Below are 27,148 nucleotides of genomic sequence, written 5' to 3'. Positions count from 1 at the left end.
TAACCTCATAGGTTCCACACACACTGCCACTAAACTGCCTGTACACTATTACTATATCCTCATAGGTCCCACAAGCATTGCCACTAAACTGCCTGTACACCATTACTATAACCTCATAGGTCCCACACCCACTGCCACTAAACTGGCTGTACACGCTTACTATAGCCTGATAGGTCCCACAACCACTGACACTAAACAGCCTGTACACGGTTACTATAACCTCATAGGTCCCACATGCACTGCCAATAAACTGCCTGTACACCATTACTATAACCTCATAGGTCCCACATGCACTGCCAATAAACTGCCTGTACGCCATTACTAAAACCTCATAGGTCCCACACGCACTGCCAATAAACTGCCTGTACACCATTACTATAACCTCATAGGTTCCACACGCACTGCCACTAAACTGCCTGTTCACCATTACTATAACCTCCAAGATTCTATACACAGTGATGCTAAACTGCCTGTACACGCTTACTATTGCCTGATAGGTCCCACAACCACTGACACTAAACTCCCTGTACACCATTAATATAACCTCATAGGTCCGCCACGACCACTGACATTCACCTGCCTGTACACGGTTACTATAACCTCATAGGTCCGACACGCACTGCCAATAAACTGCCTGTACACCATTACTATACCCTCATAGCTGCCACACGCACTGCCACTAAACTGCCTGTACTCCATTACTATAACCTCATAAGTCCCACATGCACTGCCACTAAACTGCCTGTACACCATTACTATAACCTCATAGGTCCCACACGCACTGCCACTAAACTGCCTGTACTCCATTACTATAACCTCATAAGTCCCACACGCACTGCCACTAAACTGCCTGTACTCCATTACTATAACCTCATAAGTCCCACACGCACTGCCACTAAACTGCCTGTAAACCATTACTATAACCTCATAGGTCCCACACGCACTGCCACTAAACTGCCTGTACTCCATTACAATAACCTCATAAGTCCCACACGCACTGCCACTAAGCTGCCTGTACACCATTACTATAACCTCATAGGTCCCACACGCACTGCCACTAAACTGCCTTTACTCCATTACTATAACCTCATAAGTCCCACACGCACTGCCACTAAACTGCCTGTACTCCATTACTATAACCTCATAAGTCCCACACGCATTGCCACTAAACTGCCTGTACACCATTACTATAACCTCATAGGTCCCACACGCACTGCCACTAAATTGCCTGTACTCCATTACAATAACCTCATAAGTCCCACACGCACTGCCACTAAGCTGCCTGTACACCATTACTATAACCTCATAGGTCCCACACGCACTGCCACTAAACTGCCTGTACTCCATTACTATAACCTCATAGGTCCCACACACACTGCCACTAAACTGCCTGTACTCCATTACTATAACCTCATAAGTCCCACACGCACTGCCACTAAACTGCCTGTACACCATTATTATAACCTCATAGGTCCCACACGCACTGCCACTAAAATGCCTGTACTCCATTACTATAACCTCATAGGTCCCCCACGCACTGCCACTAAACAGCCTGTACACCATTACTATAACCTCATAGGTCCCACACCCACTGCCACTAAACTGCCTGTACACGCTTACTATAGCCTGATAGGTCCCACAACCACTGACACTAAACTCCCTGTACACCATTAATATAACCTCATATGTCCGACACACCCACTGACATTCACCTTCCTGTACAATGAACTGTCTGTACACCTTTACTGTAACCTTATATGTCCCACACCCACTGACACTAAACATCCTGTACACGGTTACTATGACCTCATAGGTCCCACATGCACTGCCAATAAATTGCCTGTAAACCATTACTATAACCTCATAGGTCCCACATGCACTGCCAATAAACTGCCTGTATGCCATTACTAAAACCTCATAGGTCCCACACGCACTGCCAATAAACTGCCTGCACACCATTACTATAACCTCATAGGTCCCACACGCACTGCCACTAAACTGCCTGTACACTATTACTATAACCTCATAGGTTCCACACACACTGCAACTAAACTGCCTGTACACTATTACTATATCCTCATAGGTCCCACATGCATTGCCACTAAACTGCCTGTACACCATTACTATAACCTCATAGGTCCTACACCGACTGCCACCAAACTGGCTATACACGCTTACTATAGCCTGATAGGTCCCACAACCACTGACACTAAACTCCCTGTACACCATTAATATAACCTCATAGGTCCGCCACACCCACTGACATTCACCTTCCTGTACAATGAACTGTCTGTACACCTTTACTATAACCTTATATGTCCCACACCCACTGACACTAAACAGCCTGTACACGGTTACTATAACCTCATAGGTCCCACATGCACTGCCAATAAACTGCCTGTACACCATTACTATAACCTCATAGGTCCCACATGCACTGCCAATAAACTGCCTGTACGCCATTACTAAAACCTCATAGGTCCCACACGCACTGCCAATAAACTGCCTGCACACCATTACTATAACCTCATAGGTCCCACAAGCACTGCCACTAAACTGCCTGTACACTATTACTATAACCTCATAGGTTCCACACACACTGCCACTAAACTGCCTGTACACTATTACTATACCCTCATAGGTCCCACATGCATTGCCACTAAACTGCCTGTACACCATTACTATAACCTCATAGGTCCCACACCCACTGCCACCAAACTGGCTGTACACGCTTACTATAGCCTGATAGGTCCCACAACCACTGACACTAAACTCCCTGTACACCATTACTATACCTTCATAGCTGCCACACGCACTGCCACTAAACTGCCTGTACTCCATTACTATAACCTCATAAGTCCCACATGCACTGCCACTAAACTGCCTGTACACCATTACTATAACCTCATAGGTCCCACACGCACTGCCACTAAACTGCCTGTACTCCATTACTATAACCTCATAAGTCCCACACGCATTGCCACTAAACTGCCTGTACACCATTACTATAACCTCATAGGTCCCACACGCACTGCCACTAAATTGCCTGTACTCCATTACAATAACCTCATAAGTCCCACACGCACTGCCACTAAGCTGCCTGTACACCATTACTATAACCTCATAGGTCCCACACGCACTGCCACTAAACTGCCTGTACTCCATTACTATAACCTCATAAGTCCCACACGCACTGCCACTAAACTGCCTGTACTCCATTACTATAACCTCATAAGTCCCACACGCATTGCCACTAAACTGCCTGTACACCATTACTATAACCTCAAAGGTCCCACACGCACTGCCACTAAATTGCCTGTACTCCATTATAATAACCTCATAAGTCCCACACGCACTGCCACTAAGCTGCCTGTACACCATTACTATAACCTCATAGGTCCCACACGCACTGCCACTAAACTGCCTGTACTCCATTACTATAACCTCATAGGTCCCACACGCACTGCCACTAAACTGCCTGTACTCCATTACTATAACCTCATAAGTCCCACACGCACTGCCACTAAACTGCCTGTACACCATTACTATAACCTCATAGGTCCCACACGCACTGCCACTAAAATGCCTGTACTCCATTACTATAACCTCATAGGTCCCACACGCACTGCCACTAAACAGCCTGTACACCATTACTATAACCTCATAGGTCCCACACCCACTGCCACTAAACTGCCTGTACACGCTTACTATAGCCTGATAGGTCCCACAACCACTGACACTAAACTCCCTGTGCACCATTAATATAACCTCATATGTCCGCCACACCCACTGACATTCACCTTCCTGTACAATGAACTGTCTGTACACCTTTACTATAACCTTATATGTCCCACACCCACTGACACTAAACATCCTGTACACGGTTACTATGACCTCATAGGTCCCACATGCACTGCCAATAAATTGCCTGTAAACCATTACTATAACCTCATAGATCCCACATGCACTGCCAATAAACTGCCTGTATGCCATTACTAAAACCTCATAGGTCCCACACGCACTGCCAATAAACTGCCTGTACACTATTACTATAACCTCATAGGTTCCACACACACTGCCACTAAACTGCCTGTACACTATTACTATATCCTCATAGGTCCCACATGCATTGCCACTAAACTGCCTGTACACCATTACTATAACCTCATAGGTCCTACACCGACTGCCACCAAACTGGCTGTACACGCTTACTATAGCCTGATAGGTCCCACAACCACTGACACTAAACTCCCTGTACACCATTAATATAACCTCATAGGTCCGCCACACCCACTGACATTCACCTTCCTGTACAATGAACTGTCTGTACACCTTTACTATAACCTTATATGTCCCACACCCACTGACACTAAACAGCCTGTACACGGTTACTATAACCTCATAGGTCCCACATGCACTGCCAATAAACTGCCTGTACACCATTACTATAACCTCATAGGTCCCACATGCACTGCCAATAAACTGCCTGTACGCCATTACTAAAACCTCATAGGTCCCACAAGCACTGCCAATAAACTGCCTGCACGCCATTACTATAACCTCATAGGTCCCACACGCACTGCCACTAAACTGCCTGTACACTATTACTATAACCTCATAGGTTCCACACACACTGCCACTAAACTGCCTGTACACTATTACTATACCCTCATAGGTCCCACATGCATTGCCACTAAACTGCCTGTACACCATTACTATAACCTCATAGGTCCCACACCCACTGCCACCAAACTGGCTGTACACGCTTACTATAGCCTGATAGGTCCCACAACCACTGACACTAAACTCCCTGTACACCATTAATATAACCTCATAGGTCCGCCACACCCACTGACATTCACCTTCCTGTACTATGAACTGTCTGTACACCTTTACTATAACCTTATATGTCCCACACCCACTGACACTAAACAGCCTGTTCACGGTTACTATAACCTCATAGGTCCCACATGCACTGCCAATAAACTGCCTGTACGCCATTACTAAAACCTCATAGGTCCCACACGCACTGCCAATAAACTGCCTGTACACCATTACTATAACCTCATAGGTCCCACAAGCACTGCCACTAAACTGCCTGTACACTATTACTATAACCTCATAGGTTCCACACGCACTGCCATTAAACTGCCTGTACACTATTACTATAACCTCATAGGTTCCACACGCACCGCCACTAAACTGCCTGTACACTATTACTATAACCTCATAGGTTCCACACGCACTGCCAATAAACTGCCTGTACATGCTTACTATAACCTCATAGGTCCCACACGCACTGCCACTAAACTGCCAGTACACCATTACTATAACCTCATAGGTCCCACATGCACTGCCACTAAACTACCTGTACACGGTTAGTATAACCTCATAGGTCCCACGTGCACTGCCAATAAACTGCCTGTACACCATTACTATAACCTCATAGGTCCCACACGCACTGCCACTAAACTGCCTGTACTCCATTACTATAACCTCATAGGTCCCACATGCACTGCCACTAAACAGCCTGTACTCCATTACTATAACCTCATAAGTCCCACAAGCACTGCCACTAAACTGCCTGTACACTATTACTATAACCTCATAGGTTCCACACCCACTGACACTAAACTGCCTGTACTCCATTACTATAACTTCATAAGTCCCACAAGCACTGCCACTAAACTGCCTGTACACCATTACTATAACCTCATAGGTTCCACAAGCACTGCCACTAAACTGCCTGTACACCATTACTATAACCTCCAAGATTCTATACACAGTGACGCTAAACTGCCTTTACACGCTTACTATTGCCTGATAGGTCCCACACCCACTGACACTAAACTCCCTGTACACCATTAATATAACCTCATAGGTCCGCCACACCCACTGACATTCACCTGCCTGTACACGGTTACTATAAACTTATAGGTCCCACGCGCACTGCCAATAAACTGCCTGTACATCATTACTATAACCTCATAGGTCCCACACGCACTGCCACTAAACTGCCTGTACTCCATTACTATAACCTCATAAATCCCACACGCACTGCCACTAAACTGCCTGTACACCATTACTATAACCTCATAGGTCCCACACGCACTGCCACTAAACTGCCTGTACTCCATTACTATAACCTCATAGGTCCCACACGCACTGCCACTAAACTGCCTGTACTCCATTACTATAACCTCATAGGTCCCACACGCACTGCCACTAAACTGCCTGTACTCCATTACTATAACCTCATAGGTCCCACACGCACTGCCACTAAACTGCCTGTACTCCATTACTACAACCTCATAGGTCCCACACGCACTGCCACTAAACTGCCTGTACACCATTACTACAACTTCATAGGTCCCACACGCACTGCCACTAAACTGCCTGTACTCCATTACTATACCCTCATAGGTCCCACACGCACTGCCACTAAACTGCCTGTACACGCTTACTATAGCCTGATAGGTCCCACACGCACTGCCACTAAACTGCCTGTACTCCATTACTATAACCTCATAGGTCCCACACCCACTGCCACTAAACTGCCTGTACTCCATTACTATAACCTCCAAGATTCTCTACACAGTGACGCTAAACTGTATATACACCTTTACTATAACCTCATATATTCTACACCGATTGACACGAACCCTTATTTAAATTGTTACTATAAACTCATAGGTTCCAAACTCACTTTGCATCTATACCATATACTAGACATACCATCAAGGGTGGAGAGGTTATAGAGCTCTTGAAAATGGACCACACTTCTCCAAACCCCCAGGTTACGGGATCTTGTGGCAGCATAGTCTGGGGACAGGGCCATGGTACATCAGATGAGGACCTTGCCCGCTTTCTATTTTTCTCTCCTGCGAATTCGATAGTAAAAGGCTCTGTGTTACAACCTTTGCTCCGCGAACGGGGTTTTGCCCAGTGTCGGCCTGCCCTGATATAGCTACTGTGGGCTGAATCCCAACGCCTGGGATGGTCACCTCTAATTTATCTGAAAACGGCACTCTATATCAGAAAGCGTTTGATCCTGAGTATGGTATGACATGTTGACTTGTATGGTTTTTAAACCTATATCTGCTTGTTTGTACTGATATGTTTTTTTTTCTATTTCGTTGTATTGTTTTCATGCAATGTTTTTTACTTCTCCGAAATATACATGATATGATGATGGGTACAGAGCTCTGGAAACTGACCACACTACTCCAAACCCCCAGGTTATGGGCCCATGAAAGCCTCACATCTGAACCAGATCTTGGGTTCATGAAGGGTGCACCTTCTTTGATCTGTCCCAGACAGTAAACTGGATATCACGGTTGGTTCTCGCTACTTCCTGGACGAGGGGCATAGCCATTGTTCATGCCAGTGTGACACAAAGGCAAACCCTGCCATACAGATAATGCCCTGCTTTAGAATTTTAAATGGGATTACTTCGGATGACAGGATAGAAATATGTTGATGAGTTTTTTTCTTTAGCGTTTAGTTTTTGTCATTATTATATTTCCGTTTAAAAAAAATGTATTTGGACACTTGGTAATTGTTTCTTTACTAACTTTGATCACGTTTGTTATTTTTATGACCCATGCCAAGCGTTTTCGAGGGGTGGATGGGGCGTTGCCAGCGGCCGGACATTACACACATAATTAAGAACCCTTCAGGGGGTGGAGAGTTTTCTCTCACTCTCCTTCTTGTCGGGCAGTCTCTTTGCCTCAATTGTCAGGGGACTTCACGCTGAGCTCAAAATCTAAGACGGTGGGTCTGATTAAGAGTGATCCGATCTGGAAATAAAGGTGCCAGTGTTACCGGCACCCTGGACCGGCCTACTCCGAGTATGCCAGTAGGTGTACTGAACAACTGGCAGGCCTGACCTGCTGGTAATTCAGGCCCCTGCCAGCAGAAAATGCATTGAAGCACCGGCACCGTTGACAATGGTGTCGGTGCTTCAGATGGGAACTTACTGTACCGCCACCGCCTGTGACATCCCGGTAGCACCGGGATGTCAGGCGGCGGGAAGGGTAATGCAAGGTTGGCGGTAATCTCGTAATGAGGCTTTTGTTTGCATTTGTACTGATGGCTGAATATTCCTCCTAGAAGGCCTCTCCTGGGTTCCAGATGCCTTTGCTGGCACAGATCTGACCTCTTGAACCCATCCAGGCACATGGGTTAGAGGAGTTTGTCTGGCCCTTCAGTGTCGCCACTGTGGGACTCCATGTTCCCTATGGGAATGTGTCAGTCCTGGCTACTTTTCTAGAGAAGATTTGAGGCACACAGTGCCTCACCGTGGAGTGCTGCCCTTCACACAAACACACACAAGTATTAGGACCCAGGGCCTCCTTGGAGAATGTGTGCTGAACGCCAGGAGCTTCTCTGGTCGGAGGATGTTCTTATCGTCCACGGAGGGGGGGCTGGAGATGAGCAAAGCCCCTGGCAAAGCGTTGCGAGACTCTGGCCAACAGATAAGACAGCTCCGACTGAACGCATCCGGTGAGATTATAGAGAGAACACAGATGTCCTCTGGGCGAGACACAGCAGAGGAGACTCAGCTGCCCAGAGACGTCAGTGTCCGTCCCTGAGGCCAGTCCTAGGGCTATCTGGAGATGGCCGCCCCCAGAGCACGATGATTTCCCTGTGCACCACCATAGCACAGTAGATCATCCTGCTGAGGAGGTTCTGGGGTGTGGTCGAAAGGCCAGCCCCTCCAAGCTATAGATTGCCCAGGTGCAGACGGATTATTAACAACATGGGTAGATTTTGTGATCTGCCAATGCTTTTGGGAGGCCTGTAGGGTTGGAGCAGAGTCAGTCCATGGCAAGGTATCCCAGCACTGAGCATCATGCAGCGGATGGGATCTGAACCAGTGCTTCTCAAGATCTCTTCTGCTCCAATCACAGCTCAGTCTTGACCCAGCTTCAGCGGGCATGCGCAGTCCTTACTGCTAGGCCACGCCCCGGCAAACAAGCGCAGGCATGCCTTCGCCTGAATGGTTCAGGTTCAGTCCCTTGGCCAGGAAGTTCTTGACCAAGACCTGGGCGTGCCCTCTCCAGTTTAAGCAGATATTAGCCAAAACGTGAGCGTGGAATGTCCTTACCTAACGCTGCTTAACGAAGAGCCTAATTCATGCAATTATTAGCATGGTGCAAAGTGACTTTGCACTGACGATAAACGCCCTGATTCACAGAGTGGTGCAAAGTTGCACAGTTTTACCACTACGGCAAAGGGTGCCCTATTTATAAAAACGTGGAGCAGTATTAGAAAACCTTTCAACATGGCGGGCGCAGTTTGGCATGGTATAAGCACCAGGGCAAAAATGATCCTAGGGCAAAAAAAAATATTTTTCATACATTTTGCACCAGCGCAAAGTTTGCCCTAGTGCTAATACCATTCTGTACTAGCACTGGGGCAAATTTTGCCCAGGTGCTTATGACATGCCAAACTGCACTTGTCATGGTGCAATGGGGTTTCTATATGTTTCCATGTATTTGCCCTAGTGCAAATTTGCCCTAGTGCAAATTCCGTGCAACTGTGCACTTGCACTGGTGCAAAGTGTGCGTAATCTGTCCCCTGCTATCCACCAAAACTAAAAAGTGATGGCGAAATTATTTGAGATGACTTACAGCCTCTAGCATGCTCAGGGCAACCCTAATTACGTCATGTAACGTAACGTGATGTGATCTTACTGCATTTGCGTGGCCTGAAAGTTGCCTGGTTATTTTTACGGGGGGTGGGGAGGTTAGGTTAACGAGGAGAGAGGGAAAATCGAAGCTAGATTTGCTGCCGTGTCGATGGGTGCAGTTCAGAGATGTCCAGGTACGTGTGGGTACCACGCACATGGGTGGCAGAGCCAAGACTGGTTTATTAAATGATTGTTCCCCTCTGTAATGGAGCAGAGAGGCTAAGAAATAATGGAAAGGAAGGCTAATCAGAGCAATGACAGTGTTCATGGTTAATTCAAAGCCTTAAATCCATCACTTATGTAGTTCCTATGTATCAGCCCATATGTTTCAGCTGTCCTCGAGAAGTTCAACCCACAGAATAGATACATTGAACATAATGTGCACGGTAGCTGAGATGGTTCATGCACCTGCTTCGGTGATCTGTGTTCAAGCTTTGGGTCACAAGATTCTTTGCTGGATGTGCCGGCAAATCCATTCATTCTTCTGAGTATGGGATAATGAGTAGCATTGAGTTGGCTCATGCCCTCCTGTGTGGGAAGGGGCGGGAACACAGAGCTGCTAGTGGCCTAATCCCTTGTCCCCCAGCAGGCAAACATGGGAGCAGCAGGGGTCACCCACACGTCCTGGATGACGGGAGAGAGGGGGGAAAAACGAACGTGATGCATAGAAGATAGCGACCATTGGGATAATGCAGGCAGCCCTCATGCCTAAAATGAGGGTCTTCTCCTGCACCACGACATTCACAAACTGTGCAGCAGATGACAACCCCAGGGCTATTGCCCCTGAGAAGATGGGGGACTGCAGCTGGAGAACTGCATACACAGTCAAGGCCATGGAGAGCTCCCACCCCAACCAAACAGCATTCTACATAATGTATTTCACTATTCTGTTAGGAGGGTACCAAGGTTCACAAGTGGTGGCGCCAGGAGCAAATCAAACTAAGGGACAATTCAGCATGTGACGTGCACTGTACACATGACACATACTATTGTTACACATGGAGCAAACGATGTAGTACACGAAAGCATGCAGGAATGAGGCTTGTTTTGTGTGAAGTGATCTCAATTTTGGCAGCCCAAGAAAATGATATCTATGTGGGTAAAGCAATGTGTCCAGGATCACATGTTTATTTGTTTGTTTGTTTATTTGTTTATTTATTTGTATAGCGCACCTGACCCAGAGGTATATGGGCGCTTGAGCATCAAGTTACAGGCATAGGTAGGAACATTTGTACAATTGTGCAATGTAAGTATAGTTACAACATCGGTTATGACAGCAGTTATAGTAGAATGAGTGACATACATACGGTGCTAGTTAATTGTTAAGTAACCAGGTGATGATCTTAGTTCTGAAAGGTTGAAATGTAGGGGTAGATTTGATGTCCGATGGGATAGTGTTCCATAATTGTGCAGCTAGAACTGGGAAACTGGATCCGCCGGCTCTTTTGAGGGAGTATTTGGGCACTGTCAGTTGTAGTGTATTAGAGGATCTGGTGGTTCTAATATTCTGTCTTAAGATGAATTTATCGGTTAAATAAGGTGGGGCCAGGTGGTTAAGAGCTTTGTAGGTGAGGCAGATAGTTTTTAGGTTTATTTTTTGTTGGATGGATAGCCATTTGCATGTGATTCTGGTGGCTGAGATGTGTTCTCTTCTGGGAATATTAAGGGCGGCACGGAGTGCATTATTTTGTAGAACTTGTAGTTTGTTAACAACCGTTTTATTGGCACCTACATACAGGCTGTTGCAATAATCCAGTTTGGATTGTATAAGTGCTCTGGCTAGAGTAAGGCAATTGTTGGGGGATATCAGAGGTCTGCAGGCTCTTATTAGTTTCCCAGTGTAAGCAGTGGCTGAGGCGGTCATATTGATTTGTTTGGCGAGGTTGGTGTTAGTGTCGAGATAGAAACCAAGAGTTTTTACACTTTTGGCAGTGGGAATGGTGTTGCCGTCAATGATGAAACTAGAGTAGCTCGGGCTGAGATTCCGGATAGTGTTGGGTGAGCCGACAAGGAGCAGTTCGGTCTTGTCATCGTTCAGGCAGAGGCCATGTGTGGCCATCCATGCCTGAATGATGGAGAAGACTTCACCGATCCTGTTGGCGTCCGTGTTGTGGTTGCCTGATAAAGTGAGGAGTATCTGGGTGTCATCTGCGTAGTTAGTGTAGGTGACACCCAGATGGTCCAGTTTATCGAATAGGGGCTTTGTGAATATATTATACAAGGTGGGTGAAACACACGATCCTTGTGGGACACCGCAGGTAATGGGAATAGGGTCGGCTGCTGCAATGGGTGAGAAGACTCGCATGGTCCTATTGTCCAGGAAGGATTGGATCCATGTGACCGCCGAGTGGGAGAAGTGTGCTGCCGATGATAGGTGGTTGCACAGGATTTTGTGGTCAACCAGGTCAAAGGCAGCGGAGAGGTCGAGGAGAATCAGGATAGCAGCCCTCCCTTTATCTTTGATTTCGTCTATCTGGCTCTTGAGATCAACAAGGGCCGTTTCCGTCCCATGTTGGGGACGAAAGCCAGATTGGCGAGTACCTAGTAATCGGTTAGTTTCAAGGTAATCCTGAATTTGTAAATAGGCCACTCTGTCAAGGATCTTTAGTAAGAATGGGACAGTGGTAATGGGTCTATAATTTGTGGGTATGTTTGGGTCGAGGGTCTGTTTTTTTAGCAAGGTAATGTATCGCTCAAACGATGTGTCCAGGATCACATATATCACTCAAACGATGTGTCCAGGATCACATATATCGCTCAAACGATGTGTCCAGGATCACATGTATCGCTCAAACGGAAATACCCAAATTGTTCGGGCTTAAAAGCCTGAATGCGTGATTTGGCCGAATTTCGGTCGTTCGAAAATTCTGAGCGGCCGAAAAGTTCGACCAAATCACACATTGGATGCTGGGGGTTGCGCGGCTGTCCCCCGCACCTTTGCTCACTATATTGTGAGGGGGGTTGCGAAGGTGTCCCCCGCAGCCATCGCTAAAAGTCTCAAAAACAAAAAGGAAAGGACCCTGTGGCGCCGGTTCTCGATCACACAAGTGAAATGGAACAGGCGTCACCGGGACAGTCGGTGGCCGCAAGGTAAGTGGGGGGTGGGGATGTGGTGGGGGTATGGGTGAGGACATGGGTGTGCGGCGGGGCCAAGTCAGAAATGTTCAGGGGAGAAAAGACCAAAGGTTATTTCGGAAAAATAATCTTCGGTCTTTTCTCCCTCCAACATTTGGATCTCGGGTTTTCAACCCTAATCTGCTCAAGCAGGGAAGCCTGGCTGTGAACCCAGGTTGCACAGCTTGCAAATGTGTGCCCTTCAGACTGTGCATGTTCCTGTTACATCTTTATTTGCCCCGAGTAAAGGACGAATGATTGGCAAGTCACCTGATATCTTTCTACATTCTTGTACGGTATATGCTGTTTTATTATTCCAGCATACCACATATACCAGAATGCAATCCAATGGGACCACAAAAGCCAAGACTAACAAAGCATCTCACATTGGCAAGCTGGCATATCTATGCATGTGCATCAACATCATCTGCTCTTAGTCAGTGTTTCAGATGACAGAGGTAGTTTACTGTGCAGCGTTTTTTGCCGAATTTGATTTGATCAAATATTTTCTATCGAATTTCATTGCAAGTATATATGGGGGGGTTAGGGTAGTAATAAATGTTGAGTTAGGGGTGGGCTGCGGGTCTGCCCCCCAAATATATGCAGTGAAATGAACTTATCAATAAAAAAATATCAAATAAGATTCTGCAAATAAAAATGATAAAATCACGTAGATCCATTTCAAAGATCAATGCGTCCCACCGATGTGGCTGATTTGAAAACAAGTTACATAGCCACCACAAGCTAGACATACTATAACAAGGGGCTTTCAGGGTAAGGTAATGGTTATAATTTGTAACACAGTCTATGGGCCTCACTATATGTTTGGTGGTATCCTGGTGGTAAACCCGAACGGTAATACCGTTACTGGCACCTTGTCTGCCGGAATTACTGTCAGATTACAGATGCTCGCAAGGGTAGGTTAATCCCCATCCATGGAGTCTGATAGGTCAAGCATAGGTTTTGGACACAGACATTTACTTTGTACTTCCTGACACAGACTATCCTTAGTTTCAGTTAGTTCGGGAAATCCCACCTTAGCATAGAGCAAGTTGGGCCTTTTCTCAACCCTCTTTTGATTTGAACACACGTTGGCAGCCCAGGCTGTACTCAGTTGTCTGTTTGGGGGTGTGAAGGCATTGCTTTTCAATGCCTTCACACCCCCATGTATTTAGAGAAGTTGGAACACCATACAGTAAGCCAACAAAACAACAACACAATAACAGGACCTCCAGAGATTTCTCAGACACTTGCTGAGCTGTAAGCAGCCAATAGTAACAGCGGGTGGGAATGTCACACCCACACGATACTGCCCTCCCTGCTTTCTTTGCTCTCAGCCCAAAAATATCTCTCTGGATGCAGAGTAATAAACAAAGGAAACTGCTTCTTAGCCCCTGTAACACTTGGCCCTTAGGCCGCCTTCTCTGCTGGGGGCTCTGTCCCTCCCTGGACTCTCCTTGGGAGGTGAAAAGCTCCAGCCCCCAGGTACTGGCCCCCGCTGCATTCCAGATAGATTGGGCCGTTTCCCCGCGGGTTTATCAATAACAAAAGAAATGTTACCTCTTCAAAAACCACAAGGAATAAACTAATGCTGCAACGTTTTTTGAATTAATTAAAAGAAGACCTTATTGCAGAATCTTTGTTGGGCATGTGTCCTGAAAAAGTTGTGCTTTTATGAAATGTGCATATTTGATTTTAAACTGTACTCTGATTGCAAATGATTGGATCTCAGTATCAAGTGACCCTCCTGGGGGTAATTTGGCGGAAACTATGCCTGGATGAACTGATTCGATTCAACCTCGAATCACCCAAACTGGTGGTGATTGGACAAGGTTGAACTTCCAATTAACTTTTCGAAAGGTTTGTCCAAAGTTCGCCCACATGGTTTAAAGGAGGACACACGGCTGGAGCCCTCTTTCTGCCTCAGCCAGCTTTCAAAGAGGTGGGAGGTTGCTGCTGGAGGCAGGCTAAGAACATTTAGGGAAGGGTTGATGCATGGAGTGGAGTAAGACTCAGGGTTGGTTTTGCTTACGCAGCGCTGTGCGACGCATTCACTGATTGAAAGTAGGCGAAATACACAAGTGTCACCTGGTGTGAGTTTAGGAAGAGGGGCCCCTGTGGGGTGGCTTCGGTGACTCTGAGAGACACATGCACCCCACCCTTGATATTGTCTGATATCTCCAGAACACTGGGGTGAATAGAAATAGTTATTTGTGGCAGGGGGAGAAAACAGGCATTCTGAATCTAAACAATGGTAAGCGACATGGGTGCCAGGAGAAACAATACATAACACTTAAATCTGTGGCTAGTACCACTGAGGAGGAGAAGGAGGTGCAGAGTATCTTGGAGAGCAGCTTGTGTGATTCTGGTCGAGGAGCGGAGTATCCCGCTTGGCAGAGAGTCACACTCACGTGATTTTGGTGGGCGGGTGCAGCAGAAGTTTGTGGTGGTGAGTGATACAACAGCCAGTGTCTGCCTCTTGAAGTGAGTGGGTGAGACACGTGCCCCCAGATGACGTCTGGGGGAGGGCAACACAGAAATCAATGTGACTAGCCTGTGGGAGAGTCACACTCACTTTATTGTGCTGTGAGGAAGTAGTGCAGCTGAGATTTGTGGTCCTGGGTGGTAGACCAGTCAATAAGCTGCCCCCCACAAATGTGCAGTTTGAGAACGGTTTTAGTGCACTCAGGACCCTTTTCTCTAACTAAAACAGAAACCCTAGCAGTGCCGCATGTGGAGTATCTGATATTGATAAAAAATGAACATCAATGAGGAAAAAGATGGACGGACATAGACCCAAAGCCAAGACATCAGCGCTGATGATGACAATGAATTAAAGCTGGACATGTTGGCTGGCACTACAGCATAGTCCAGGTCCCCCAGGTATACAGGCACCGTGCAATGCAGGCAATAGGAACCAGCGTGCCTCAGCACACAGACCAGGGCTCTCTGCCCAATATAGCAGCTGCCAGTGGCACACCGCCCCTAAACACTTGTTGGGGTGATGCCAGCAACAAGGGCGTGCTTCTGGGCACAATTGCTGGTGCCACAGGCACTGATTGTGCAGGCTTGACAGATAAAGCTGTTTTCCAATGGTGTTGCCAGCAGTGATGTTATACTGAACCCTGGCCCTGGGAGATATAAGGAACTGCTTCCTCTCCGCTTCCAGAGATGGGGTAAAGGCAACCATATCACTCATTGGAGGCAGGGGACTTAAGTGCTCATCAAATGTATCTATGCCGCGACCTCCAGAGGAAGTGGACAGCAATGTCCGCCTGAACAGTTTGCCATCCACTCCAGCACAGCTACGTGAGCTCCTTCACAGCCCCAGAGGGGTTGACCGACCCTCAGTCCGACATATTTGCACGACCCGGAGGCCGGGCACTAAGCAGGGCAGACTCCACAGCTGAATAATGATGTGGATGGCTCGGCGGGCCTGAGAGGAGGGCGTCCGCTGTAAATGAGCAGTTGGATGCATTTTCTCTAACTCCCACCATGTCACCACCGCCATACTGGAACAGTAGGAGATGGGCCCTGTGTAAGACTTATGCCGATACCTCATCGAGTGTACGGGAGACATTATGCACTCAGACAACCATATCGAATGTACCCTCGCACTGAAAGTGTGGATGGATACTGTATGGAAGGATGTCAGCCTGTACCATTGGACATCATGAAGCGCTGAGTGAAATTTGAAGCGGATAGAGTGATGTTATCAATAAGCTATACAAAGCCTTACTGAAACAATAGGAAAATACTGAAGAGTGACGCTGTAACTGAAGCAACAAGGGAAACATGTACGAAACGATAAAATAATCATGAACGCAAAAGAAGACAAAGTAATTGCTGACCAATAAGTGTAAATATGCAGTAACACAAGGCAAAAAAGACACATAGAGGCTTGCTATAGAGGAATGCATAACGTGGCTAGGACGGCCATAGTTGGAAAATGAACGTCGGCTTATGTAAATATTCCATTCAACTACCTCAGACACAGATCAGGGCTGCAGAGTCAGGAGACGTTGCAAAAACAGTTTTGTGTGCAAAACAAAAAGGGGTCAATTTTGGCTTGGGATCAAGGATGCAATTTTGAAGGAATAGCTGCAGAGCACAAAGGGAGGCAGACGGATAAGTGATGGACGAGACATATTTCTCTTAGACTAAAGAAGAAGAAAACATCTGCAAGAGTCAAGTATTGGACAATTATAAGTGCGTAAAGCCTATATAAGTTAGCGTGAGCAAGTCTCTAGAGACCAAGAAAAGCAATGACCCTCATTATACTTAAATCAAATAGCAGTAAATAAGAGGCCAAATTTGTGGTCTCTTCACACAAGAAGTCGCAAACAATGATTATTCATTAAGCTTCAGATGAAGATAGGGATGTGCCAGCACTCCCTTGAATCTCCTAGAACAGAGAGCAGGCTACTAGGTCAATTACAGGCAGGAAACCTTGGCTCATGGCAGATCTGATGAGAGATGATGGACTAATTGGGAAATAGGGAGTAATCTGATGTGACTCGAGCACCTGGGTTTCGGTTTCCTTATGTGCTGCTAGCCGAGCCAAAAGTCCAAGGATGGGTGGGAATGCCAACCACTCAGTGGGTCTATGAGGCAAACTGCTATACAATGCTGCCTAGACCAATCTGCTACCACTTTGGTCACTTTTATCAGTATTATAAGTATTCAGAGGTAGTTCAGGGTGTGTTTTACAGATAAGAGACAGCCAACGACATACTAACCCGTATGCATTCTATAAGTAGACATGTTCCCCTAACCAACCCCTCCTGCTAATAGGTTTTATGGTTTGCCACATAGGATGACATCATAGATGATGCACATTGGGGTATAAGACCCCTGTGTAATCAAGTTTGTGTGTGAGTGTGCAAGCATCAGTCTGATGTCTGCCAGATGAGCCTGCTTTATTAAACTGAGAATAAAGAATATTCCTTGAGTCTGTCCGGGTATTTGGTCTGAGATCATTATTGATAATTCCATCTAGCACAAGAGAAGCTTCAAGGTGCTAGAGCACATGTTGGTAGCAGAGGATGGTTGAGGTCTAGTTGAACCAGGTCCAGATACAGATCCTCGCACTTTTGGCTGCTCCCAGCATTAGCCAGAAGACCGCAGAGCTTCCTGTGGGGAACGACACACAATACACATGTAAAAAGATACGGTTGGCAGGTCCCCCCTCTGATGAAATTCCTGTCCGGTCCCCGCAGGTGCCCCGTGGATGGAAGGCAAACTAGTAGGTTGAGAGAGAGTCGATGCCGAGGGAGTCGAGCCGAGCCACAGACACAAGTAGAACATTGAAAGTGGCAAAAATAGAGAGAGGGACTTTGATCAAGAGATTGTCGTCACTCAGAAGAATAAAAAATCAAAGGCAACTAATAAATAAATAAAGAGACTCTTAAAATATCAATGGTAGAACAGCGAGATATTAAAAATGGATAGAAAGTGCAAACGAAGGAAAATCATTGTGTAGAGTTTTAAAAGCAGATACAATATTTAGATTTTTGGGTAATCAAGCCGCAATCGATGGTGCCTGCTCAAATTGATCAGTGTGGTATATTTGATAACATGAAGAGAAGAATAAAAAATGAGGTAAGTACACACAGTCGAGATTGGCTTGTCATCATGGGAGACACTCCTCTTCTACACTTATGCTGGACATTACCAAGGTACACAGCTAAGATAAGGAAATATCATTTGGAATCGGTCTAAGGCACGACTAATAAGACACTCATGCCGTGGCCTCAGGAGTAGCTGTTGTCAAAAACAGTATTGCGACATATGACAACTTATCTGCAGGCTACATATAAGGAAAAGAAGTTACAGAAAAGGTTGGCTATTTTAGAGTTATGGAAGATGTATCAAAGTGAGAAAGAAGATACAGTGGAGAAGGAGTGGATGCTTAATCAGCATAAAGGGGAGGATAAAACACCTTCTGCTCCCCTTTCCGCTCCTGAAAACAAGAGCGTAAATAAAAAGGATAAGGGATTCTATCCCATAAAGGAATTGAAAGCAGCAACGGGGTACATTAATCCGACATATGAGCCCCACACTTATAACAGTGAGTCTAATGCGGAAAAGAGAGCAAAAGCAGAGAACGCAAATATATCTCGACACGCAATGAAAGTAAACAGCATTATGAGAGGAAAGACAGACAAGATAAACAGATGGAGATAGAGGAAGAAGCAAAGAAACAGAAAGAAAAAATAACAATAGTAAAGAATGAATGGATGGGAGGACAGCTATTACTCAAGCTGGATGACAAGGGCTTTGATGGGGTTTGAGAAAGAGAAGAAAGAGAAGAGTGAGAAAAGGAAGAAAACGGAAAAAGAGAGAGCATACAAGAAAGAGAAGGAAAGCGAAAGCAAGCAAAGGGCAGAACAAAGAAGGTATGAGGCAAGGAAAGAAAAGAAGAGACTCGAAGAGAAGAGATGAGAGGAGGTAGAAGCGCAAAGAATGCAAGAACGTAGGTTGCAAAGAAGGCGAGAGGAAGACGAATTAAGGGAGATGAAGAGAAGGTAAGAAGAAATGAACAGAAGTATGGGACTAAAAGACGACAACTATGTCATAGAAGCATAATGCTGATCGAAGCACAAGAACGACTTGAGCAAGGGAGAGGGTCTCAATAGCCCTGCAGGGAGGGGTGAAAGGGGCACCAAGAATAACATCACGGGCTGATGCGCGAGGTACAGAAGAGATACAGAAGGCGTAGAGAAAAGACGTGGGGATATATATACGCAAATGAGGGATAAAGAAGGGTATAGAATCCAAGAGAACCCAAGAGAACATAGAAGGATCTCTTTCAAGTGAAACGAAAGGTAAGTCAGATGACGCCATAACAGACGAGCACAGAATGCTGTCTTTAGTACACTAGGTCTTGAAGATGTGGAAAAGGATAACAGTCATACAAGCTGGGGCATGACAATGTCAGACGAAGAAAGGGAACAGAATGAAAGAGCACAAAGGGAGAGCTCATGCAGATTTTCAAAAAATTAAGTGTAGAAAAAGGGGAAAAAATGATAGATTTAGAGGACCCCAAAGAAAGAACAGCAGAATCTACACCATACACTGGGGGATCACAAGCACAATCATGCAGTGCAGCAGATGTATCCCCGCCTTATGTAAGCAGATTAAGGGCACTACCAGGATGGAGACAAACAGGCGAGACTAGCGCCGCCTGGAAGATAAAGAGAGTAGGTAGGTATGATTACGGACCAGGATTTTCACAATGCCCATTATGGAGAAAGCAGGAGGACGACCACAATATATACCATGGCTATAAATGGATAAAGACAATTTAAGATGTAAATTACAGAGTTTAACTCCCGGTGCAGGAAAATTGATTCATGAGCTAGAGAGAATGATATCAGCAATGATGTTAGCTGTAGATGACATAAAAGTGTGGCAGCTTTTATAGGGGAGAGCGCTGACGACATTTGGAAACAAGCAGGAAGTGCAGGTGTGACTGTACAAAGCACGACACACGATGGAGCGCCATTTAATAATTGCAGAGCAGATGTATGGCAGGTGCTCAGAGTACAATACCCTGGTGCATCAGATATGGGTGTGATTATGACTAGGAAAATGGGTAGGATGAAGACCCTATTGCTTATATCAAGATATTTGAGAGAAATGGCGCTGAACTGTGGGATAAAACAGTAGCATTATTTTACCACATTTTGTATCAGGGACTGTGGAAGCCATTGCAATGGCAATAGACGAATCAGGTGGAAATGGAAGCAAAGCCAGGCCAGAAATACAATTGATGATTGTGCATCACTGCCGATTAATACAGGAGAAAAATAAGGAGAAAGCCGAGAGTAGAAAGCAAGAGGAAGCAAAGTTGTCAAAAATAGCCAAAGAGGGAGCGGTATTGGCAAGTAATGAAGGTGGGGTGACACAGGATATGCAATCAGTGCAGCAAAACAACATAGTGTATCCCACAGATCAGAGTGTGTATATTTTCGGCCAGGAGGAAGAGGAAAAGGGGCTACAGAAGGATTTCAAAACCCTCAGGAAAGAAAAAGATTTAATTGTGGACAACCGCAACAATGCTAGAATTGCAAAAGAATAAAACACATAGCCAGAACATGTAGAAGCAGAGAATGCATGCAGCAAAATTTGCAAGCTCCAAGAGGGGGGATGGGCTATGTTCCACAGTACAGAACCATAGGAATATTATGCCCAAGATCACATGCAGTTTCAGACATATGCGCTGCAACCACAGCAAATGCAGCAAGCACGATTACAAATGCAATCGCCACAAGGGCAATCAAAGCAAGTACCCATGCAAGCACAAGAGGTACATGCGGAGCAAGCACAGACACAGCAGGCCATGCTACCACAATGGAATGTGACTACGGGAGTTGTAAGGGAGGCCTGGTATCACAAGTAGGACACTGATACAAAAAGGTACAACCTGAAAAAACTTTATTCAATTTTCAGGGTTTGGAAAACTCCTATTTTTCCCTATATCTAGGATGGGAGTAGTCTCAACCATCAAATAATAAATTAAACATTCCTAGTTAAGTCAGGCAAATCAAAATGGCCTATACTAACAGAACCTAATGCCTCCCCCATCTCTTGTACAAAAAGTGTGTAAAGGAGAATATGTTTGCAAAGGAAAGTCTGTGTTCAAATATAAAGAATAAATGTGTCTGAGTCAGCGCTCCTCCCTCCGTCAGACAGCATGGAGTAAGACGGTCCCGTAGGCATGGTGACACACACTGGCTCAGGTTCTTAACAAAAAGGCAGTTCAAAACATGGATCAGGGCCCGTCTGGCCTTCCATGTTAAAGTCTCTCTTTCCAGCTTTCAAAACACAGTTCAACAAAAAGTTCATGCTGGTCCCCCTCTGTCGGGCGCAGACCTATTAAAGCACAAGTTCATATCTGTCTCCCTCAATCGGGCTCTGACCTTTCAAAGCAAAAGTTCAAAACACTTGCAGGGGTTCCCTTCCCCAAGCTTAATTCACATCCTTTACGGGTTCCCTTCCCCTAACTTATCACACTTCTGGTCTCCCTCAGTCAGGCTCGGACCATTTCCTGATGTTGAAGACTTTCAATGTGCATGGCTTTTACTTACGGACCTCCACAGGACCACTTTGACTTTTCTTTCAGTTCACACTCTTGTGCTATTAGCCCCAGTGCTTCTTGGTCTGGGTAGTTCTATGTCTGAACCACCAACGTTCAATGTTCACCTTTTTAGTCTCCCCTTTCCTTGGGTTAATTTTGACCACTTCACTTTTACCGTTCATTCACTTTATCGCAACAAACATTTTAACCTTTCACAGAGACTTTCGAGTGGGCTACTTTCTTTCGCCAAACCACTCTGTTACTCAATATCGCTGGTATCACAGCTATAGTTACTTGAAAGTTAATTCACAGGTCTGCCTTTATTCACGTCTCATCCACACGAGTGCATATAATGTTGCAACTTCAATCTTTCCTTGACACACACCAGTCTTTCACGTTGCCAACTCACCGGCTGTGTGCGTCTCTTTCTTGCCTTTACATTTTCTCAATTCACAAGTCAAGGTTTGTACCAGAGGCTTGCCCTCGCTTCCCCAACTCTGCCTCTCACATGGGAGGGTTGCTGGTGTCCTTGAAAGACAATGCAGCCTTCTTGTTTGGCATTTGGCCTTCTCCACATGTCTTTTGCTGCCTTTTGGAGGCAACAACCTCCTACAGGGAACGACTGGGATTCTCCGCCCTCTGCTCTTGTCCGTCAGTCCTTCGCTCTGCTCCAGTAGGTTCGACTTTGCCCCAGAAGTTCTGCTCCTGCTCGGGTTCCACTTTGCTCAGAGTGTGTCTCTATGTTCTGCCTTTTATCTGTGTGAGGAGAGCTAATAGATGTATGCACTAAGTCAAGTGTCTGACTTTGCCTGACCCAATTAGCAGGACATGTCCTATGCAATATGTCAGGGTTAGCTTCTTTAGTATCAGTCGCCCTCTTCCTCAGCCGAGTGTTTCTATGAAAAGGAGGGGAGTTGGGACATGGAGAATCCTAAAAAATAGGATGGGTTAGGTGTACGGGAAAGGGGGAATACTGCACCTCACCATTGGTGGTCTCACCCCCCTTCCCAAAGAGCCCTCAACCAGGTGATCCTCCCTCTCTGGTCCCACCCCAGAGTCTGGATCCAAAGGCAATGGCCGTGCCTGGCCACATGAGAGAGAGAGATTCCCGGGGACTAGTAGGTGAGACACCCTTTGGTTTCTCACAGAGTCTAGCAAGCACCTGTACCCAAATTAGGGAGTGTGACTGTGGTAGTAGGAAGTCCTTTCAAAGGTACATGGATACATTTATATCCACAATAGGACAGCCACAGAGTGGCCTGATGTGTTCAGTACGATCAGTGACACCAGACCCCCAAGAGGAACCACGGGTAAAGGTGACGATAAAATGCAAGACATTTTCATTTCTTGTAAACACTAGAGCAACTCGTTCTTGTGTCCATGACGGAAAATACCAAAAGTCAGGTATTGCAATGAATATACAGGGGTTCTCTGGGGCAATGAGCTTAGTTCCTTTTACAAATTGCTAATCTCTATAGGATATCACTACATGTGTATGTCATTATTGTATTCTAGGCAAATGCTAGTTAACATATTGGGGCATGACTTAAAGATGAAACTTAACATGACAATGGCCCTCATTACGACCCTGGCGGAAAGTGACTGACCTGACCGCCATAGCGTAAATAGCGTTTCCGCCATTGCACGACGGAGCAAAGTGCGGCTAATTCCGACCCATCGGGCACGAGCACTACGCCATGGCGGAAGTGCAAAGTCCGCGATGGCGGAAATGTCCCCAAAACGCCCCTCACCGCCGTCGTACGGCGCCCTAGGTGCAATTCCGCCACCCATCTTAGCGGTCACCGTAATGAGCGGCAATCGGAAAGTACGGTGACCGTAAATATACGGAAACGGAAGTAAAAACATGGTCCCGGAACGGGAAACAGCACGCCGTACACCTATAAAATCAGAATTCCCACACAACCATAAAAAATACTACCCTGAGACACATCCCAACCCGTCATCCACCCTAGTGAAAGCAATAAAAATGGGAAAAGTAGCGAAAAAAGTGTGCGACCGCAAGCGGCAGGTCCACTTCTCCCGTGAGGAACTCACCGTGCTCACAGAGACCCTCCAGGAGAATGCTGCCGTCGTCTTCTCGACGCAAATGACCAGGACGGCACTTGCGAACAAGAAGGCCATATGGGCCCTGGTGGCACAGCGGGTAAGTGCGGTGGGGACCGCACCCCGCAACCCACAGCAATGCAGAAAGCGATGGGACGACCTGCGGATACGCGTACGGAGCATACTATCCGCCAACCGTAACATTGCCACAGCTACCGGGGGAGGATCGGAATCACCCATCAAGTTGACCCCCTGGGAAGAAATCTGTGCCTCCACCATTGGAATGGAGAGTATAGAGGGAGTCGGAGGGATGGAGAAAGGAGTGCGGACATCCGAAGAATCAGGTAGGTGGGCCAAATAAAACAATGCTAAATCCACAATGTCCAATCATGTGAAGTACCATGTGTCCACATAGTGCAACAGTAACACATGTCCAGGAGAACGTCCACATACATTGGCCTGATAGCGCACTTTAAAACTCACATTAAATACATAAATAATTAAAAATCCTAAAAACACCCTCTACACGTGCAGCATGCACACCCTAACTGCAGGCTGCAAAACAACTGCATCCTCAATCCACACAAAAATGAAACCACCTCCAAGGCCCCGACCCAAATCACCCTCAGGTACCACCCCAATGCATGTGATACATTGCCATTCCAATTTCAAAAGACCCATTAATAACGCTCGCCCTCATTTACTCCACCACAGGGTCCGATTCAAACGACGAGCTCCAGGACACCCCTACCAGCACACCTGCAAAGAGGGCCAAGACCAACGGCCAAAGACCCTCCACCTCAGCTGCACGGATCAAGACACGGCAGCAGCACAAATCAAGTGGCAGCACACAGGAGGGGACTTCAACAGGCACCCCAGCAGCCAGCATGCCCACAACAGCACCACCACAGGTCCCCCCAATGGATGCCACAGAAGGCACTGCTTCTGGTGGCAGCAGCACCATAGGTGACACTGCATTAATGGCAGCCTGCTCCGACACAGAAAACGGGGATGTCGAAGTAAGATCCATCCATGACCTGTCTCAATCCCCCTGTTTGTTTCATCCCGTACACCATGAGGATACCACGCAGGGGCACCCACAAGACGACGACTGGCCATCCCCCACAAGCCCTGTGGCAAGGCAACATGAGGTGACCAGCCCCTCTGTGACACCACCGCAAATGGCCATGGCACAGCAGAGGCAACAGTCCCTCGACCAGGTGATCGTGCAACAGCAGCAACTGGCCACGCTCCTCAAGGACCATGCTGATGAATGTGGGGGTACTAAGGCAGCCATAGAAACATCAACTGAGACACTTAGGGCAGAAATGGAGAGAAGCACCGAGAGCCTGAGAGTACAAATGGAGAGAAGCACCGAGATCCTGAGAGTACAAATGGAGAGAAGCACCAAGAGCCTGAGAGTACAAATGGAGAGAAGCACCGAGAGCCTGAGGGGGGAACTGCATGCAACGTCCAAAGACGTATGTGCTGAACTTGCCGCTGTGCGCCGTGTGCTCACTGAGCTCTCACAAACCCTTAGGGACATGCAAGGACGTGAGCAGGCAGAGACATCATCCGTTGCAAGTTCCGTCCAGGGCAGCCCCCAACGTAGATCTGGGAGGAACCTGCGCTCCACAGGCAGGGGTGCCCCTGATACCCGGAGAGGGGGCTTGCAATAGCGTCTGCCCACTGACAATGAGCATCTTCGGACACTGGTGTTCGGGGGGGAGGTAGGAGGGTGGAGGGGGTGTGTTGGGCTCACTTGGGTGGCGGGTCGATGGGGTGTGTAACATAATTTCACATATGCTATAAACAATGCACAATCATCCAATGAGATGTGTGGACATTGATCTTTGTGTACGAGGCCATTATAGGCGTACAGTCCATATTGTGCATGTTCCAGACACACACAGTGCCACAAGTCCCGTGTCCATGTATCAGCCACCAGACGTGAGTGCTAGAAGCATGAATCAATGAGAATCTGACGAATGTCACGGCCCTCCTGTGCCTCGCAGACTCCTTGAGGTGCTGCCACATCCCCACCCTCATCATGACCATCTTCAGGTGCTTGCAGTTCTGCGTCAGGGGGCATGGGCACATTTCTACGTACGCACATGTTGTGTAGCATGACACATGCCATGACCATCTTTGCAACCTTCTCATGGCGGTACAGGAGTGCCCCGCCAGACCTGCTGAGGCAGCGGAAACGAGTCTTCAGTAGGCCGAATGCCTGTTCTATGACTACACGGGTACGTGAGTGGGCATGGTTGTAGTCCTCCTCATGCTGGTTCTGTGGGTTCCGGAGTGGTGTAAGGAGCCATCTCTTCAGTGGATACCCGGCATCACCTGTATGTGGACAATAAAGGATGTTTGTGGAATGACATTGCTACGTACGCACCCCCCCCTTCCTGCCAGGTCATTGCCGCATCACATACCCCACATTATCATGCATGAAATGAGACTCACCGAGTAGCCAGGATCTGTTCCCTGCGTGTCGCTCCATGTAGCGTGGTATTGTAGAGTTCCTCAAGACCATAGAATCATGGGTTGATCCAGGAAATCGTGCACAACAATGTGTAATGATCCTGTTGGAGTCACACACCATTTGTACATTAAGAGAATGAAATTGTTTTCGGTTGCGGTACTGGGCCTCCATGGCATGTGGGACGACCAGTTCCACATGGGTGCAGTCGATGGCACCAATGCAACCCGGTATGCCGCCAAGTGCATGGAATCCCACTTTTGTGTTCGTAATTTCCTGCTCCGAGCGTGGTAGAGAGATGTAGTCGTCTGCGTGCTTCAGGAGGGCATCGAGCACTTGCAATAGTGTCCGTGAGAACACTGGCTGTGAAATGCCATGCAACTGTCCGACTGTGTGCTGGTAGGTGCCTGTGACCAGGAAGTGGAGTACAGACACCACCTTCAGTAGGGGTGGGATGGCGGTTGGGCTATCTATCATGCTGACAAGGTCAGCCTGTGTCATGTCCACAATGGCGGTTATGGTGTCCCGGTCCAAACGGTAGAGGGTGTGGATCTGCTCATCCGTGAGGTTGAACGGATGTGCTCGGAGGCGTGGGATTGCGGGCTGCCTGCGTGGTGGTAGTGGCTGTGCTGGCGGGCCTTGCTGGCCCTGCCTTGCCCTCCTCCTCCTCCTGCGTCTCCTCTGTGCGGCCGGTTGTTGTAGTAGTTGATGT

This window comes from Ambystoma mexicanum, chromosome 9, assembly GCF_040938575.1.
Source record: "Ambystoma mexicanum isolate Mex_15411 chromosome 9, UKY_AmexF1_1, whole genome shotgun sequence".
NCBI lineage: Eukaryota > Metazoa > Chordata > Amphibia > Caudata > Ambystomatidae > Ambystoma > Ambystoma mexicanum.
Note: the sequence above shows the minus strand (reverse complement) of the source record.